This window comes from Mustela erminea, chromosome 11, assembly GCF_009829155.1.
Source record: "Mustela erminea isolate mMusErm1 chromosome 11, mMusErm1.Pri, whole genome shotgun sequence".
Classification (NCBI taxonomy): domain Eukaryota; kingdom Metazoa; phylum Chordata; class Mammalia; order Carnivora; family Mustelidae; genus Mustela; species Mustela erminea.
Window position 1 is genome coordinate 93,731,667 of NC_045624.1, and position 18,333 is coordinate 93,749,999.

Sequence of the window (18,333 nt, forward strand, 5' to 3'; positions counted from 1 at the left end):
GACCGGGGACAGTGGAGCTGTGCTGTCCCCCAGCTGTGGGACTCCTTCAGGGCAGCCTGGGGGACAACAGAGTGCCAGGCTGCTGGGTGCTGGCACGGGGCCTCTGCCTCCAGGGGCCGTGGTGGGCCATCGTCAGCTGGGGCAGCCATGGACTGGGCTTTCTTGTGGCTCTGGAGGCTGGACATCCCAGACCAGCTGCCGGCTGGTCGGCTGCCTGGCGAGGGCCTTTTTGTGGCCCACCACGGGGGCCCCACTCTCATGACCTCTTCTAACCCGGACCACCTCCCATCCCATCTCCTGGGGGTTAGGGTTAACTGCATGAATGAACACCAGGACCCTGTGCGAGCCCAAATCTGGTGCTCACGGGGCTCAGCGTGGCTGACCCCTGCTTCAGGCGGTGTGTCTGGCGCCAGTTGAGCCCTGAGCACCGGAGGAGCCTCGGTCCTTGCTATGGGCCAGCTGCTGATCTAAGTGCTGGTCTCCATCTCCTGTAGGCCCCCTATCTGCCTGCAATGTGACCGTGGGGGCTGAGCTGTGCTTGGCAGGATGTTAGGTCAAATCCAGACCTGGGAACGACTGATTTTGGGTCCATGCTGGGACAGGAACAGTTCTCCTTCCTGGGGCTGTGAGGACCAAGGAACACAGATTTGGAAGCAACAAATGGCCTCAACAGGGGCCCCAACAGTGGCCCCCGTCACTGTCTGGGGGGCCACAGATCCAGGTGTCCCCGTGTCCTCCTCATAAGGACGCCCGTCTGGACTGGGGACCTTCCTAAGTGCAGAATGGGCTTGTCTCCAGGTCCTGAAGCAAGTATGCCTGTTTTGGGATAGGGCCCCGTTCTGAGGTTCGAGGGGGACGTGAATGTGGGGCAATGCCGGCCCACGGATGTGCGGACGTCTTTCCTTCCGCCGGTGTCCTTGGGCTCCCCTGCCGTTTACCTCCACACTGAACAAGGGGCTATGAGGTAGGTTCTTGCCTCTACGATCCGGTTTTCGCGAGCGTCCCTCTCCTCCCTCCGAGGGACCTGCCTGTTCTTTTCCTCGTCTGTCTTTCTGTCTCCTAGCCTAACTCCTCCAGGAGCAGAAGGGTGAGCAGAGGACCCCGGGCCCCGGGAGGGCGGGTCAGCAAGGCCAGCCTGGTGTGGTGAAGCCACGTCTGGGAAGAGTCCACGTGGCCACGACCAGGAAACGGGAGGTGCTGGTGAAGAGGGGAATGGGAGCAGACGGCTGGGTGCGGCTCCCACGTCCCACCCAGAACAGCAGGGGAGCTGTGCTGGCTGCCGTACCGGGTGCGAGGCCTGTCCCCCGGCCCCAGTGGGTGGCCCCCGGCTGCGTCCTTCCCCAGCTGAGACACCTGCAGGCTAAGCTCCTCTGCTCCCCTCTCTGTGCACACAAATCCCCGCCCCAGAGTCCACTCCAGGCCTCCCAGCCTATGGCAGGGCCTGGCCATGATAGTGTCTTGGGAGGGGGTTGCTGTGAGGACCGAAGCCGAGCATTGCCGGATATGAAACCCCCGCCCCGCAGGTTGTCTTCCAGGGCAGCTCGAGGGGAGGCAGGTAGATTTTGGGTGGGGGGCCAGGGAGTGAGGTGAGATCCCCCCTCATTAGCTGAGGCAAGCTGGGGGGTCCCCTGCTCAGCTCCATGTGGGAAGGAAGCCCGCCTCTACTTCCTCTGTGTGCGGCTTTGCAGCTCCGAGGCAGGTCGCGGCCGGAATCAGACCTCACGCGGGTAGGTGGTCCTGGAGCAGGAGCCCTGCGGGAAGCGGGTGATGGTACTGGGTGGCGACGTGAAAAACCACACACTTAATTGCTCCAGAAAGTGCTGCGAGCATCAGATCTATATCTGGATTGGAAGTGCTTATTGGCAAAATATTGGAGCAGATGCCGGAGGGAACGGCTTAAGGGGGAGGGTGGGGAGGGCGCCCGCTCGGTCTCCAGACTTTCTGAGTTCGGCACAATTTAATTTTTATGAAATATAACATCTCTTAAAAGGTCGAGAGCTACAATATAAGCCATTTGTGGTTGTTAGAACGGTGTTTTTCTTTTCAAGATAATTTAAAGTGATCTGTAAGGACTGGAGAGGACGGCGGTTTCCGGGAGCCTCGGGAAGGACACGCCGCCACCGCCATGTCCACCCCATGATTTAATCTGCCCTTCACACTAAGCCCCCAAAACTGAATAATGGTCTTGCTCCTTTCAAAATAAACCAGGCATCACAGAGAGCCAGTGAGGAAAATTGATTCCATCGTGTCTAATGAGGACAAAGCATTGCACTCGAAAGCCATAGGATCCTCGAGGCCCATTTGCAAACATCTTCCCGGGATGTGCAGTGAATGTCAGCGGGCCAGCCCGGCCTTCTTCTCCAGGAGCCGTCTCAGGGCTGGCCCCTTTTCTTCCTGACCCCCAGCTGGCTGCCGTCGGACACAGAGGGACGCCTGACAGACTGAAATCTGGTTTCTCTGCGGGGCAGAGCGAGGAGAGGCAAGGAGAAGCCACATAGCCGGGCAGCGAGCTTGCAGAGGGACGTGTTTGCTCCGGGCTGACGGGTCCTGCCCGGCCCTGCATCATGTGAGAAGCAGAGAGCCTGGATCAGAGGCCCCAGACATCACAGAGCCGCCCGGACGGCGTGTGGCTGGGCCCAGCTCCACGTGTCTGAATCAGTGGGTCCGGACACGGCGTTTCTGGTAAGTTCCCCAAAGATGCTGATGCTGCTGGCCTGGGAACCACGTCGGAGATCCACAGCTCTCGGTAAACACGGTGACGCTTCCCGTTCAAACACAGCAACACACACGATGAGCCCAGAGACGCAGTCTGGAGCAGAGGACACTCCGGGAGGGCAGAGAGAAGAAAGTCATTGCTCTGTCCTGACACCACGGTTTTGATGCAGAACGGGGCCAGAACCCATGACTGTGTGAGAATGAGCTGCCCTCAGGTACAGTCCGCTCTGGCCGCTCAAAAGTTCATAAAACAAGCCAAGATGAGGTTTCCAACTTCAAAAAACCCCCAACATAAACACACATGCTTTTCTTAAAAGTGTACTGACTTCCTCAAAGATTTTACTTATTTATTTGAGAGAGAGTGGGAGTGTGCACAGCGAGAGAAGTAGGAGGAGGACCAGAGCTGAGCCTGGAGCCCGACGTGGGGCTCGATCCCACGAGCCCGGGACCATGACCTGAGCTGAGGTCCAGTAGGACACTTAACCGACTGAGCCACCCAGATGTCCCCTTAGTGATCTTCCATGCTGGTCTTGCATCCCGTGACCTTACTGAACCCAGTCCCTGGTTCTAGGAATTCTTCCCATAGATTCCTTGGGTTTTCCGCATAGTCTTGTCATCTGCAGAGAAGGACACCCTCGTCCCTACGTTCGATGTCTGTGCTGTCTCTTTCTTCTCTCACCGTATGGCCCCGGAGCAGCCATGCCTCATAGAGAGCGAGTGGGAGTACTCAGGTCTCCGGCTTGTTTCCAGGTCAGGGGAAAGCGCTCCCGGTTCCCCTGTGAACTACAGTTTAAGTTTTTGTAAGTCCTGGTTATCAAGTGGAGAACTTTTCCTGCTATTCCTGGTTTTTTGAGGTTGTTTTTTTTTTTTTACTTTTTTTTTTTTCCATTTTTGAGTTTCTTGAGAGTTTTTTTTTTTTTTTAATGATTTTATTTATTTATTTGACAGAGAGTGATCACAAGTAGGCAGAGAGGCAGGCAGAGAGAGAGGTAGAAGCAGGTTCCCCGCAAAGCAGAGAGCCCGATGCGGGGCTCGATCCCAGGACCCTGAGATCATGACCTGAGCTGAAGGCAGAGCCACTGAGCCACCCAGGCGCCCGAGACTTGTTTCTGAATTTTGAAAGTTGTCAGGTGCCTTTTTCTGCGTCGGCTGACGTGACCCTGTGGTGTTTCTTCCCTCGCTCATTAACATGGTGGTTACCTCGGCTGCTCCTTTGAGTACGAGCCGCCCCCGGAAGCCGGACTGAGCCCCATTCGGTCAGGGTGTGCACCTTTAAGAACAGAAAAAACACTCACCGCTCTTGGTGACTTGTGTTTGCTTCTGGTTTGTCATGGGTTTTGCAACTATGCCCATGAGGGAAGCTGGTTTATGTCCTTGTCTCTGGGCGAGTGCTCGTCTGACTGTTATCAGGGAGATCTGGCTGCGCGGGGGAACCGGACAGAGCGCGCTCCACTCGCTCTTCAAAGCCCACACCCACTGTCGTGTCCTCAGGCTCCCAACCGTCACGTCCTCGCCTGCAGTGGTTCCCCATAAGGATGCCCCCCCTTTCGACGCTGAGCCGTTCCCCCAGCACAGCCCCAGCCCCAAGACTTTGAGGCAAGTAGATAAGCTTTGGACTGTACAGGACAGCAAATACGTACTCCATCACAGCCTGGAAAGCGGCCGGGCCCGGACTGGAACCCGAACATGACACTGGGTCCTGTGTCTGGTTCAGGGAAGGTGGAGAGGCCATGCTGGGGGGCGAGGGCTTGGTCATCAGGTCACCCTGAGTGAGGACAGGTGACGGGGACCCTCCCAGCAGAGGAGGTGCCGGATGCTCACCCGCCGAGGCAGGGCTGGCTTTGCTCGTTGTCAAGGGTCCCAGGGAGCAGGGCTGTTACAGGTGCGGGGGACCCTTTCCACCCCTGCGGCTCCGGCCCTGGAAGGGGGCTGCGGGGGCCGCTGGGCGAAGTGCAGGAGGACGCTGGCCGGGTCTCGGGGTGCTGCCTTCTGGGTTCTTCGGGGAACCTCGACAGGACTGCAGAAGCTGTTTGGGGTCCGCTCTAGGGACAGCAGCCCTCTTGGTTGTAGCCTCCAGGTGTGGGGCCACATACTGTGCCCCCTGTGGTTTTCCCTTTGTGGTAGGAACAATGTAACTTCTGCATAAGGTCCCGCCTCGGTCAGGCGGGCATCACTATTCCTGCGTTTGGCAGCCGAGGGAGACGAACAGAGGGTCTGGATGACAGACCAGTCGGGGCGTCGGAGCCGGAAGGTCGGAACCGCAACTCTGGTCTGGGTCATAACCAAGAGGTTCAGACCGGCACCAGCTCTGGCGCTCCCGGACCGCTGGCTCTAAGTGACAATTCCCGATGCCCAAGCTTCTACGGGATTCCCTGGTGCAGCTTGGGGTGAGAGCCCGCGGGGCTGCGTGGTGCAGAAGTTGGCGGGTCACCCCCGAGACCCCCGTCACTGCCCTTCCTCAGTCTCTGTGGTGTGTGGGACACAGCCTGGAGCCCCAGCTAGGACAACAGCGGGGTGAACACAGTGGAACCCTTTACCGTGACCTCATATGTCGTCCCCTCGAGGGGCCCGGAGGGGTGGTCAACACAGTTCTTGCTCTTGGGGACATGGACGCTGCTCCAGCCTGCGAACAACTTCCTAACACACGAGAGGGGGAGGGGCGGGGCTGGCTCAGTCGTTTGAGCGTCAACTCTTGGTTTCATCTCAGGTCATGATTCGGGGTCCTGGGATCGAGTCCCATGTCGGGCTCGCGCTCAGCTGGGGGTCTGCTCGACATTCTCCCGCTGCCTCTGCGCCTCCCCACTTGCACTCGCCGTCTCTCTTTCTCTCTCTCAAATAAATAAATAAATAAATATTTAAAAATGTGAATTTTATGGTAGGTGAAGCATATCTCAAAAGAGAAAACGCAACGTAAAATGAAAAGAAAACTAGCCAGAGATTATTTACCACGTTGACCACAAAGAGTCCTTGTCCTCAGTATCCATAAAGGACTGTTGACATCCGTTTTTTTAAACAACGTGGAAACATCAACAAAGGACGCAAGGAGACAGCCTCACATGAGGTGAAGCAGATTTCAAAGGTAGGACAGAGATGGAGAGATTCTGTTTCCCCAGAAAAGGAAAAGGAGATACACATCGTTGATTCGTTCTCATAGTTCCCTGTATTTTTTCTTTTTTACATCTTCTGCTGTGTGAGCTAGTTTTCTATTTTAGAATCTGGAAAATGAATCTTTTAAGATGTGCTATTAACTCTCGCCTTGGGGGCCATGGTGGGAGCCAAAGCAGCCGCAGGAGGGAGGGGCGTGGGACCGCCCGTTTCTGGAGGACACCTGTATGGCCACCCTTATGCCCGGGGGGCTCAGTGGGGGAAGCTGAGGTCCCAAGCTCACAGACGTGACTCACCTTGGCCACATGGCCACGTCTGTGTGGGAGAGTGGATCCCTGTTCTCGTCTGCCCAGACACGGAGACTCCTGTCATCTGCCACCTCCTGAATTGGCCGTCCCAGGGGCCTCGGGGTTTTGGGGAGGGGCAGGTGCCCAGGCAGGTGCAGGATGGCATCAGGCAGAGGGAACCTGCCCTTCATGGAGGGGGAGACCGCACAGTTCCTCACAGGCGCAAAGGCAGACAGACACCTGTCTGGACACAGGACAGACAGTATCACGGAGAGGCAGTGGGCATGGGGCCAGGAGAGCCCAGGCAGCCCCAGGGACGGGCTCCCCTCACAACCGGGTGGGGGGCTGAGCCACAGAGAGGTGACTGCTGGAACACCCAACTCCAGGTGGGGGCTGGGACAGAACCGCGGCAATCATCCGAGTCCCAGCAAGGACTGGATTATTAAGGGGCCGTGTGGAGGGAGGGGGGCGCTCTGGGGAATGAGGGTACAAGAGCAGGGTATGGCTTCTGGATCGTGTGTGTGCACGTGTGTGCATGTGCATTTGTGCTGGGGTGTGCGTGCATTAAGGGGCATCCTTGGGTGCGTATGGGTGCCTGTGTGAACACGCGTGTCTCTGCACCTGTGAGTGCACGTGTGCGCGAGTGAGTGTGCACATGCCTGTGCGTGTTCGTGTGTGTGTGTGTGTACAGTCGCACATGCTTGAGAATGTGTGTATCCCTGTGCCTGTGTGTGTGCATGCCAGAGATGCACCTGGGCTGGGGTGTCCCTGCAGGTGTGCACACATGAACCTGTCATAATGCGGGTGTGCATGTTGCGCGCGTTGCCGCTGACACTCGCTGGGAGCCCGGGTCTCTCCCTGTGCACGTACTGGGTTCTCCCTCTGTGCTGCCTTCTTCCCAGTTCCCTAAATCAGGAGGGGTCCTTGACTGCTGCTGTGGGACTGAGGGCAACCCCCCCCCCGCATCTCAGTGTCCTCTCCTGTCCTCACTTGGGGTTCATGGGGAGGACGGCAGGAGGTGGGGCTCGGAATCCAGCCACCGTTCTACATTCACCGTAGAAAGCGTGACAGTTTGTGTGTGTGTGTGTGCATGCGCGCCCGTGTGCAGGGAGCTGTATTCTCCGCGCAGGGAATGTAGCTGCACGCCCAGAGTCGCCCCGAACGCACACGTCTGACCTTTACTTCCCCACTGAGCATGAGTTCACGAGAACCGTTGGGCCGTTAAAAGCTGCCTGGCCGTGCACACACCGGGAGCCTCCTGTTCCTGTTGTAGGAAGGTCTGACCCAGAAACTGGGAGGCCATGCTTCTCCTCCTGCACCTCTTCCAGAAGCCCTCCAGGTGAGGAAGTGGGTTCGGGCAACACGGAGATCCTTGCTCCGGCTCCCTCCCCACGGTGCCGTGGGGTCAGCTGGGTCCACTGTGCCCTGGCGGCCACGCTGTGTGCTGGTCAGTGGACAGGAAGTGCGCGACCCTGCGAGACCACGAGGCTTCTGTCACTGTGCAGTTAAATGTACAACACACCGTGCCTGGCAGGTGCAATGCTTTTTAAAAAATTTTTTTTAAAAAGATTTTATTTACTTATTTGACAGACAGAGATTGCAAGTAGGTAGAGAGGCAGACAGAGAGAGAGGAGGAAGCAGGCTCCCTGTGGAGCAGAGCGCCTGATGTGGGGCTCAATCCCAGGACCCTGAGATCATGACCTGAGCTGAAGGCAGAGGCTTTAACCCACTGAACACCCCAGGCGCCCCGGCACGCACAATGCTTAATGTCTGCTCCTGTCCAGACTACAGCAAATGCATATTTTAAGGATGGAAAATAGTTTCCCAACGGTGCACAGTCCCATCCTTTCATTTCGTAGGCTGGTTGAGGAAGGAGAGAAGTCCGGTGTCCTCGGGCAGAAAGACACATTTGCAGGCGGCTCTGGGAAATTGGTTAAAAAGCGCTGCCTCGAGCCCCAGCCCAGACCTGCTAAACCAGAAAGTGGGCTGGCAGGGGAGCAGCCCTCCAGGGGGCAACCCACGCGCGCGGTACAGGCCGGGTTTCCCAACCACAGTCTTACAGCACGGGAGTGGGGGTGAAATTCCCGCTTGCATCATTCGGCAACGTGCACGCACACGCACACGCACACACACGTGTGCACACATGTATTTGAAGGCTCTCTGTATGACCTCAGATAAAGGACTGAGCAGGTCATCTGTGAATGAGGGATAGCTTGAACTTGGCTGTCCCTTGGTCCCCCCACCCCCAAAACTTGTAAAATAGATTTGTTTTGTCTGTTTCTCATGGAGCAGGGAGCCCGATATGGGGCTCGATCCCAGGACCCTGGCATCAGAACCTGAGCCGAAGGCAGACGCTTCACAGACTGAGCCCCCAAGGTGCCCCATGATTTCCCTGCTGCTTTGTAGTGGGTGGCTGGGTCCTGAGCTACCTTTCCTGGGACTGGGTGTTGGGGTCGTTTCCAGGGTTCTGTCATGGCATCTTCTGCACCTGGCTTTTGGTGTGCCCGTGCAAGACCCCAGAGAGTGAGTTCCAGGCGACCCGGCACATGGACACGGACATTGGCAAGATGAAATCAGATCGTTTCCCCGAGAGGCGTGGCTCGGCGGACCCTCCTGCTTGGGTACCGCTCCTCAGCGCTCAGGTTTTTCCCTCCTGTGGAGGCGGGCTTTTCGCCGCGACCTCCATGGGCATCCCCCTTGGGACTAAGGAGCTGGAGCATCTTTTCCTTTACATTTATTTGCCAATTACAGTTCTTCGCCCTTTGAATATTTTGTTGCCCATCTGCTCCCCATTTTTAGAGTATGGCTCGTTGGTCTTCCCAAGGGTCCAGAGTCCTGTGGGTAAGTTGGTGAGAACTCGGTCTGAGATGTGTAGGTGGTGCACGCCTCTCCCCGGCTCGTGGCCTGATGAGCAGAAACTTTGCATTGTAATGTCATCAAATTCACTCAGCCAGCCAGCATCTTGCTGGGTTCTTGCTGAAACCATCCTTTCTGGCCCCAAAGTCAAAATGCCTCTCGTCGATGTTCTTTCTTTCTTTTTTTTTTTTTTTTTAAAGATTTTATTATTTATTTGAGACAGAGAGAGACAGCAAGAGAGGCAGAGTGAGAGGGGGAAGCAGGCTCCCTGCTGAGCAGAGAGCCCGATGTGCGGCTCGATCCCAGGACTCTGGGACCATGACATGAGCCAAAGGCAGAGGCTTCACCGATTGAGCCCCTAGGTGCCCTCATCAGCTCTTTAAAAAGGGCTAAGCATTGCGTCTCGTGTTCATTTTTGTTCTAAGGAGACTGAGATTTAGGGTGCAGTAGATAGTCCCAGAACCTATTTTTCATGTCCTAGCTATTGAATATCTGAGTTATTGATACAGAATGTGTTAGTTACTGAATATCTGCCATTTTCCTAGGGGTCCGTCACCTGCCTTTGTCACATAACCAGCCTCCATAGTCACATGGGTCTGTTTCTAGGTCGCCCTGTTCTGTCCCATGCCCATTGCCCCTTCTTCAGGCGCCGCATCCTAGCTCCCCGCCGTGCTCTGCCCTCACACAAGTTTAGAACCAGCTCGCCGATTTATTTTTAAAAACTCTTTGGGGCTTTCGATGCCACTGCGATAGGTTTATAGGCTAATTTGGGGAGAATGGACACTGGGTGTTGGGTTTTCTCAGCCACGCACGTAGAATCTCTCTTTCCATTCTTTGGGTTCTCAGAAATTCCCCTAAAGTTTTGTAATGTTTCCTCACGTGACTCATGCCTCTTTTGTTAGACTTCTTCCTTTTTGATTTTTGCTTCTATTGTAAATGGGATCATTTGGAAACTTCTGTCTCTCTGTTTCAGAGATGAGTAAATATACTGTTACATTTTTAGGTTGATCATTTACCAAGTTATATTGTTACAGGCTGATCACTTCCAATAATTTAGGTCTAGAAATTACCACATTTTCTTTGTGGAGTATCATGTACCATTCAGAGAAGGACAGCCTGGTCCCTTACAATTTTCCTGTGCTCTCTTTGTTTTTCAGAATTGTTTTTCTATTCATTGCCCTTTGCAAGAACCTCCAGTAAATCCTGAATATAAGCTATGAGACCGCATTCCTGATTTTCTTTATCTTCTCCCTGCCCCCAAGATTCTCTCCATTTTTTCATTAGAGACAGGGAGAGAGAGAGAGAGAAAGAGAAAGAGAGAGGGAGAGAGGCAGAGGGAGAAACAGGCTCCCCGCTGAGCGGGGTGTCCGAGGCAGGACTCGATCCCAGAACCCTGGGATCACGATCTGAGCCGAAGGCAGACAGCCAACCATCTGAGCCACCCAGGGACCCAGCATTCCTGATTTTCAATGAAAGTGTTTCTAAGATTTTATCCTAAGGAAAAACGGTTTCTGAACATTTTTACTAGGCACACATTACTGGGTTAGGATGTTTCCTCCCATTTGTGTTTAATTAGGTTGATCATGAATGTGGGATGAGTTTTATCCAAGGCTTTTACTGTTTTAATGAAGACGATCATACGGTTTTCCCCTTATTAATCTGTTTATTTGGAGAATGATATTTGCAGATTTTGCTCACACTGGCAGGCAGAAGAGCCCACAGAAGAAACTGGCGTGTCCTCCTTGTGGTCTGGAAGCCTGTGTGAGTCGGTGGTGGTGGTGGGGGGTGCTCACCGCCATGTCCGTGGCCTCCTGTCCCCCAAGCTACCGACCCAGCCCTCCCAGCGGCTCTAACGCGACCGAAGCTTCTGTTTCCTGGGGAGATGTCTGTAGGTCACATCTTTCCAGGACTGGTTTGGTGTGCTTTCGAATCCATTGGCACAGATTTACTCCTGGTGACGTCTTCATTTTCTCTGAGCTGTGGTTTCTCTGAGTAAGGCCTTTTTTACATTCCCGATGCCCCCCTTGAAGGCCGTGCATCTCTGCAGAGGACTCGTGGTGTTTAGCGGTCTTTTCAGAGAACCCACTTGGCTTTGTTGAGGTCTCAAGATCGAATACTTGTTTTCTAATTCATTTTAGACTTTATTTTTTACTAACCGCATCCTCGTGTGATATTGAATTTGTTCTATAGTTCTTTATTAAAAAAAAAAAAGATTTATTTATCTTGTGGGGGGAGGGTAGGGAGAGAGAGAATCCAAAGCCGACTCCACATTGAGCATAGAGCCTGACGCAGGGCTCGATCTCGTGACCCGGGGATCAAGACCTGAGCTGAACTGAGATCAGACGCTTGACCACCTGAGCCCCAGGCACCCTATGCTTTCGTTCTGTATCCAGACTCTCAAGTGTGGTTCTCAGCTTTTTATTTTCAAACTCAGCTTTCCATTAAATGCCGTACCCACTGTACCTCTGAAGAGGGGTCGGTAGGCAGTAGTTTTTATTATTTATGTATTTATTATTATTGTTTTAAAAGATTTTTAATTTATTTGACAGACAGAGTGACAGTGAGAGAGGGAACACAAGAAGGGGCAGATGGAGAGGGAGAAGTAGGCTCCCCACTGAGCAGAGAGCCTGATGTGGGGCTCGATTCCAGGACCCTGGGATCATGACCTGAGCCGAAGGCAGACGCTTAACGACTGAGCCACCCAGGTGCCCCTGTATTTATTGTTATTTTAAGTATTTTAGTTGTTTCTGTTATTTCGTTTTGAGTCGTGAGATACTCAGACATACGGGGATCTTAACAACATTCTTCTATTTACGTCTGTTCTCATTTTCCTGGGATTGTTGAGGTTTCTTCTGTGTTGGACTTTTGCTGACGCTGCATGTGTGCCCAGAAGCACGTGTAAGGGATCAAACCAGCGGGTTCACGGTGCTGTTCAGCTCTCCTCCGTCTTTGCAGACTGCCCGTCCACGTCATCGCTTCTAGTGGAAACAGGAGCATTACATTACCCGCCCTGACGATCTGCTTCTCGATTTCTTCTGGCAGTTCTGTCAACTCCTAACTCAGATTCCTACCCTCTTTCTGTGGGTAAGTTTAGGGGGATTTTATCGTGTAGACCGAATGCTCGTATCCCTGTCCCAAACATCCGCAGCGAGCTGGAGTCAGGAGGTGGGGCCCCCTCGGTGGGTCAGTGTCCTGGCAGGAGGAGCCCCTGAGAGCCCGTGTCCCCTACTGCCCCAGGGGAGGATGGTAGCCTGGAAGGGGTCCTCAGCAGACCCCACATCTGCCGGCACCCTGGTCGAGTGCTGCGGTGTGCGGGTCGGCGAGGATCAGCCTCTGCCTTCTTGGTGGGGGTCTGAGCTGAGCCCACCCGGACCTGGATCTCCCTGGGGAGTCCAAGCGGCCGTCCCCGTGTGTGGGTGTGTCCAGCCTCTGTGGGGCTTGTCCTATGGAAGGTCATCTCCGTGGGGCTTCTCGACGTCATCCTCTGACAGGTCCGCTCCTGGTCCACCTCTGTCCGCCGTCTGTGGCCTATGCTTGTGTCCGGTCCCCCTAAGATTCAAGAGCTTGGCCGCTTGTGAACTCTGTCACTTTGTGGCAACACCTCCATGTCCTGTAAAACGTCCCGTAAAACGACGCGCAGCCGGCTCGCGCTCCGTGTGCGATCCTCACAGAGTCTCAGGTCCTCAGGCCCAGAGTCCACGCTTGTGTCTCCTGCTGCGTCGGACTCAGTCATGGGCTTCCTTCCGTCATTCATGAGGACGCAGGCTCGCTTGGGTCCCTCTGAGGACCAGGGCCGCCCGAGAAGCCAGCCCACCAGGAGCCTCCCTCCCGTGTCCCTTCCCGACTGCCAGTGTCAAACATGCAGAAAAGCAGAGGGAGGTCTTCCCTGATGGAAGCCATTCAGGGAAAGCTGTAGGCGCCACGTCCTGAGCACGTGGCATCCACGGCCCGGGATCGGGGCACGCCTTTACCCTGTCATCCTCCATGAGGAAGGGCAGGCCGGCGAGCACTTCCTGGTGTCATCGGAGGCCAGCTGTCCCCATAGCCACCCCTCACGGTGCCCTCGGGATCTCCCGTGGACTGTGAACAGCGAGGACCCAGCGGGGCCTCTGTGTCACAACTGATCCTGGTGCCTGTTATTCCAGAACAATCCCCAAGCCTTCCTGTACAAAAGAAGGGCTTTATTTCCCCTCACACAGAATTTCCTGAAGCGGGTGGCCAGGGCTGGCTCCAGCACCCGCATGGAGGGAAGACCCCCCACCCCGGGAGTCCTGGCTGGATGTCCCTTCTCTCCCAGCCACAGGAGGGAAGCCGGGGACATGGAGGACGGCTCTCAGGGCCGGCCACAGCAGTCGGGTGCCCGTCTTCACAGCGGGGAGGGATCAGCAGGGACATCTTTTTTCAGATGATCCTGTCGAGGCCAGATGTAAGGGGGGCGGCAGAGCGCTCCCCTGTGCAGGGGGAGGGCTTGCTCTGGAACGGTCCATGGCAGAACCAAACCCATGCGTTGTACCAGGCCAGACACTGAGCTCTATGGGCTTTTGCCGTGTGAACCGTGCCCCTGCCCTGGGAACCGCTACCCAGATCAAGGTGTGCCAGGGGGCAGGGCACACTTCCGGCGCAGGTGCCCATGCCAGGGTCCGGGGACGGCATGCCGTTACCCTTGCTGCCCCCAGAGCCGTGTTAGGGAGATGTGACGCACACCTGTGCCCGCATCCTGATGTGACCCCCCCACCCCGGGGACAGTGGTGCCTCCTTGGGGCTTCGATCCCCGTCCATGATGACTTCTTGGCATCATCCTAAGTCCCTCCTTGGGGACTTCAGTTCGAGCCCGGTGGCGAAGTGGTTATTCCCGCTCGCGGAGGCACGAGGAGCGAAGCCGGTGGGAGATCACATGACCGTCGGGGGGAGAAGGAAGGCTCACCTGCGTCTCGTCTGACAACCTCTCACCCGATGAAAGGTGCATCGACCAGACCCCCCTCCCGCCACTCGCCGGGAGCAGCGCTCTATAATGCGTACCCGGGAATGCCAGCACGGGCCTGCTTTCCTCTCTGTTTGTAGCTCGTCTTGACCTCAAAAGAAATATTCTTACAGTCGTACGTGTGTTTGCCTACACCTTGCCGGAGGCAGGGTCCCTCCCTGCACGTTGATTTTTTTACCGGTCTCACGACAAACCTGCAACGTTCTAGACTTCGACTGGACCTCCTCGTATTAAACTACATTTTTCTGATTATAAAAATTTGCCGTAGTGCTTTTGTAAACCAGGTACTCGTAGAGAAGTAGGGAAAACACCCACGTGCTCTCTCACCAGAGGCAAAGGGCTTCACACGCTGTTGCCGACCGGGGAGCCTTGCCCCCCATTCCCAGGTCTGCAGCACGTGGACGAGGGCGGGTCTCCAAGGACACGGGTGATTCAGTGACCCGCCCTGACTCAGTGGCCCTGCACCCTCGAAACGCTGGACCCTCGACTTTGTGAGACTCGATGCACCTTAATGTGTGAACATCTGCCTGGTCCCGGTGCTTGGAGGTGAGCCCCGGGGCCCCAGGAGTGGGACCTGTATAATGTGGGTAAGAAACGGTCTCTGTGCTCAGGAGCTCACAAGGGAGGGACATGGATGAAGCCAAAGAATTGTCCCTGGAGACCTTACCAGTGTCCTGGGCTGCTGTGGAAGTGTGACTGTTCAACAATGCAAGTCCCTTTTCCCACCACCTGGCGGCCAGAGGTCCCGGTCCCTCCCCACCCTGGCCTCATGGGAGCTGCTGGTGGCCCCAGGCTTGTGGCAGGGTAGCTGCAGCCTCTGTCCCCTCCCCTCAGGGCTGCTTCCCTCTGCATCCTCTGCTCCTCCTCCAAGGACCCCTGTCCCATGACTTGGGGCCCGCCCTGAATGCAGGATGCCGGCATCTCAGACCCTTAACTACTTTTACCTACAAAGACCTTATTTCAAGTAATTATGTTCTGGGGCTCCAGGCAGACATGAGTTCTGGGGGATCCCACTCACCCACACTGCAAAGATGGACATTTCTGCAACACCCTTTTACCTCAGGGTGGATGCAGGGTCTTGGGCTGGGGCTCTGGTACAGCGACTGCCCCAGGGTGAGCTTGCAGCCCTCACAGGGCTGGAAGGCTCTTGGCCGAGACCCCTAGTGCATGTGCAGAGGGCACTTTCCCATTCAGGTGTTGACCCCGAGCAGGAGGCTGGAGCAGCTGGGCTGTCTTCTCAGGCACGTGGACAGAGCTGACCTGGAATGAGCCAGGGCACGGGTGCACTTCCCTGTGCTGTGTCCCTCCGGCTGCAACATGAAACACAACTTGGGCCAGTACCTGTCACAGACGAGGGTGAATGAGCCCGGTGGCTCTGGTTTCCAGCCCTCTGGCTGCTGCAAAGGGCAGAACTCTGAGAGACAGGGGAGGTTTGATCCCTGGCCACGCAGGGATGTCCAGAACAGTTAAAAAATCACCAGGAGGTCTGGGGGCAGCAGGCAGGGGTGCAGGGCAAGGGAACTGGGCAAGTGTGCTGGGCAGGGGTGCTGGTTGGAGGTGTAGGATGGGGGGTGGTGCAGGGCAGGGGTGCTGGCCTGCCCAGCCTTGCCTAGAGCGCCCTCATGCTAACCAGTGCCAGCAGGTGTCCTGGTCAAGTCACTGCCAGGCTGTGTGAAACCGAGGTCAGTGGGGTCTTGCCCAGGGCATCTCCCGAGTGGGTGGGACACAGCAGCTTTCCTGAAAGTTCTCCCGAGGACGCCTCTGCTGCGGAAACAGGCTCGGGAAAGCTCTGAGGCAGAAGGAAGCCTCTTTCTTTTTAGAGCAAGGAATGGATAAGACCCTCCCTTCCTCTACGTTTTAGGGAAATCGAGCAGGCGACTGGGTGGCGGGAGGGAGGGCGGTTCCCCGTCCTAGCAGGAAACCGCGGGCGTGGATGGAGGACCGCTTGCACCGTGCAGGAGCAGGAGGAGGCTCCTTGCGCCCAGAACGCGCCCTGGCCCGGGGCGATGGAGGGTCCCAGGCAGCGGTGCGGGGGTGGTGAGGAATGGGCAGCGGCTAACCTCCGCACCCCCCCCCCCGCCCGCCCCAGGCGGCAGGGTTGGCGTCTCGGCCCCGCCCCGCCTCCATCCGCGTCCTGTGCGCCCGCAAGCCGCTGTGGGTGTTGGTGCCGAGCACCCTCCCCGCGCCGGAGCCGCAGAGCGCACCGCACCCCTGCGTCGGTTTTGGTTTTCCTGCGAATCCCAGATGGCCTTCTCAGCCTCTGGCTCCTATATTTAACCTATTTAATGAGATTTCTTTTCCAGTAATTCCTGAAACTGGTAATCTCTAATTGGGTCAAATTCTCTACCCACAAGCCAGCGATGCTATTTTTAGCGCAAATCCTCCCGCTGAAGCTTCCCTGCCTTTTGGCCGCAGCTGTCAGAGCCGACTCTGCTCTGGGCTCCCCGAGCAGGCCTCATTCTCAGTGTCTGCTGAGGAACCTGCCCGCCTGGCTCCGGCCTCCCCACCTTCAGCCCTGACCCCCCCAGGACCAGGGACACAAATCCACTTAAGGATCGCGCCTGGTCTCGTGCCACTATAAATAGCGCAGTCGGGAGGCTTTGGACAAGGCCAAGGCTTCCCGGTTCCCTGGCCTTTTGTCCCCGCCTGGCACCGTCCCCCAGGAGAGCGAGCACTACGGCATTGTTTCGTGAACCGCAAGCACCCGGAACGTCCCCAGGGACCATGCTGACCCGCACTAAATGGAATTCATAGAGAATCCTGCCCTTGTCCTCATTCAGCCAGGGGACCCTGCTCCGTTCAGGGGCACGCCACCCTGTCTCCAGGGTGGGAGGCCCTTGTCCTCCCTGACTGCCCCGTCCCCTCCAGGCTTTGGTCCAGGAACAGAGCAGGCTTTCCGGTCCAGGCCCCCTGCCCACTGGGCGCTAGTAGGACCACACAGCGTCCTTCTTGAGAGAGCAGTGGGGACGCGGTTCTACACCAGCCGGCAGGTGCTCTTGGATGATGCTCAGGGCCGGGCCAACTCCCCGACTGCACCTGCCCGGCATCTTCCAGCACTCCTGCCCCAGCAGCCAAGGCTCGCTGTCCCTAGAAGCTGTACTCAGACGTCAAGGCACACATGGCAAATACCGGCAGTCTTTGCGGAGTCCTTTGTCATGCTCAGGGTGACCAGGGACAAGCGAAAACTGATCTGGGCCCCGGAGCCCGGCAAGGACAGAGCCACTACCTGATGAGGGCACATGTCCCTGCACATCCCTCATCCGGCAGAGGGTCCCCTCCTTCTCGGAAAACACCTGCCTGGAAAGCAGTATCTTTTGGATTTAGTAGAAAGCGGTCGTGGTTTAGAGGACTCTCTGGGGATACGCTACATTCGGCCTCTTGAGGGAGGTATGGTTACACCTGGAGGAAGACTCTTCCTTAGAAACCCCGAGTGCAGCAGGTGGGCTCGGATGAGGGGCGTGGCCACCTGAGAGCCGTCATGGTCATGCTGGCCTTCCTCCGGGGATCATCAGACCCCTCCACAGAGCCCATGGCGAGTGGCCACCGTCCTTGGGGTCACCAAGAACTTTCCGCCTGCCCCTGCTGACCACCATAGCCTCGCCCCCGGGCTCCTTGGTCTCTCCTACCAGGCCACGGCCAGCATCTGCTCCTTTGAGGCCACTCAAAGGGAGGGGGTGGGGGAGGGAGGGGCGGGGGAGGGAGGAGGACACAGACCTCGCAGGACCCCGGGCTCCGGGGAGAAGAGCTCAGGACCTGCAGCTCTGTGTCTGGGTCTCCAAAGCTCAGGGTTCCATTTCTGCCCACTGCCTCCAAAAGCACACCTTTCTGGGGGCTTGGGTGCCCCTCTGTGCCCCCTCAGAGGGCACGCCTTTCTGTGGGAGCACTGGGCACGGTTTTGAACACATACTTATCAGTGGGATTCCTGGGCTGGCCCCAGCCTGGAGGCTGGCCTCTCCCACTGCCCAGGTGTCCTGCTCCTCTCCGGCCGAATCCTGGTGCCCATCACGCAAACCTCCTCCTGCCAGCCAGGTCTCCCCGCAGACCAGGTATGCAGTCCGGTGTTATCTGGTGCTTATTGCTCTGGGCTGGCCTGAGACCCTGGCACTGAGGCAAGGATGCCAAGTCTCTGGGGACCCCTGAGCCTGGGTCCGGGCGCAGGAAAGTGGCAGAGCTGGTCGTGAAGCCAAGGTCAGCAAGGTGTGAAGGAACAGATGTGTGGGCCCTGTCCTGCTGCTTCGGCTGTGTGGCTCAGGGATCATCACCCGCTCATGCAGCTCCAGCCCCTGGTTTGACACTCACCCTCTGTTTTGGCCACCTGGGCCATGCGCCCCAGTGGCCTCAGCCAGACTGGTCAGCATCCTGCTGTAGGGGGAGGGTGTGACCACTTAC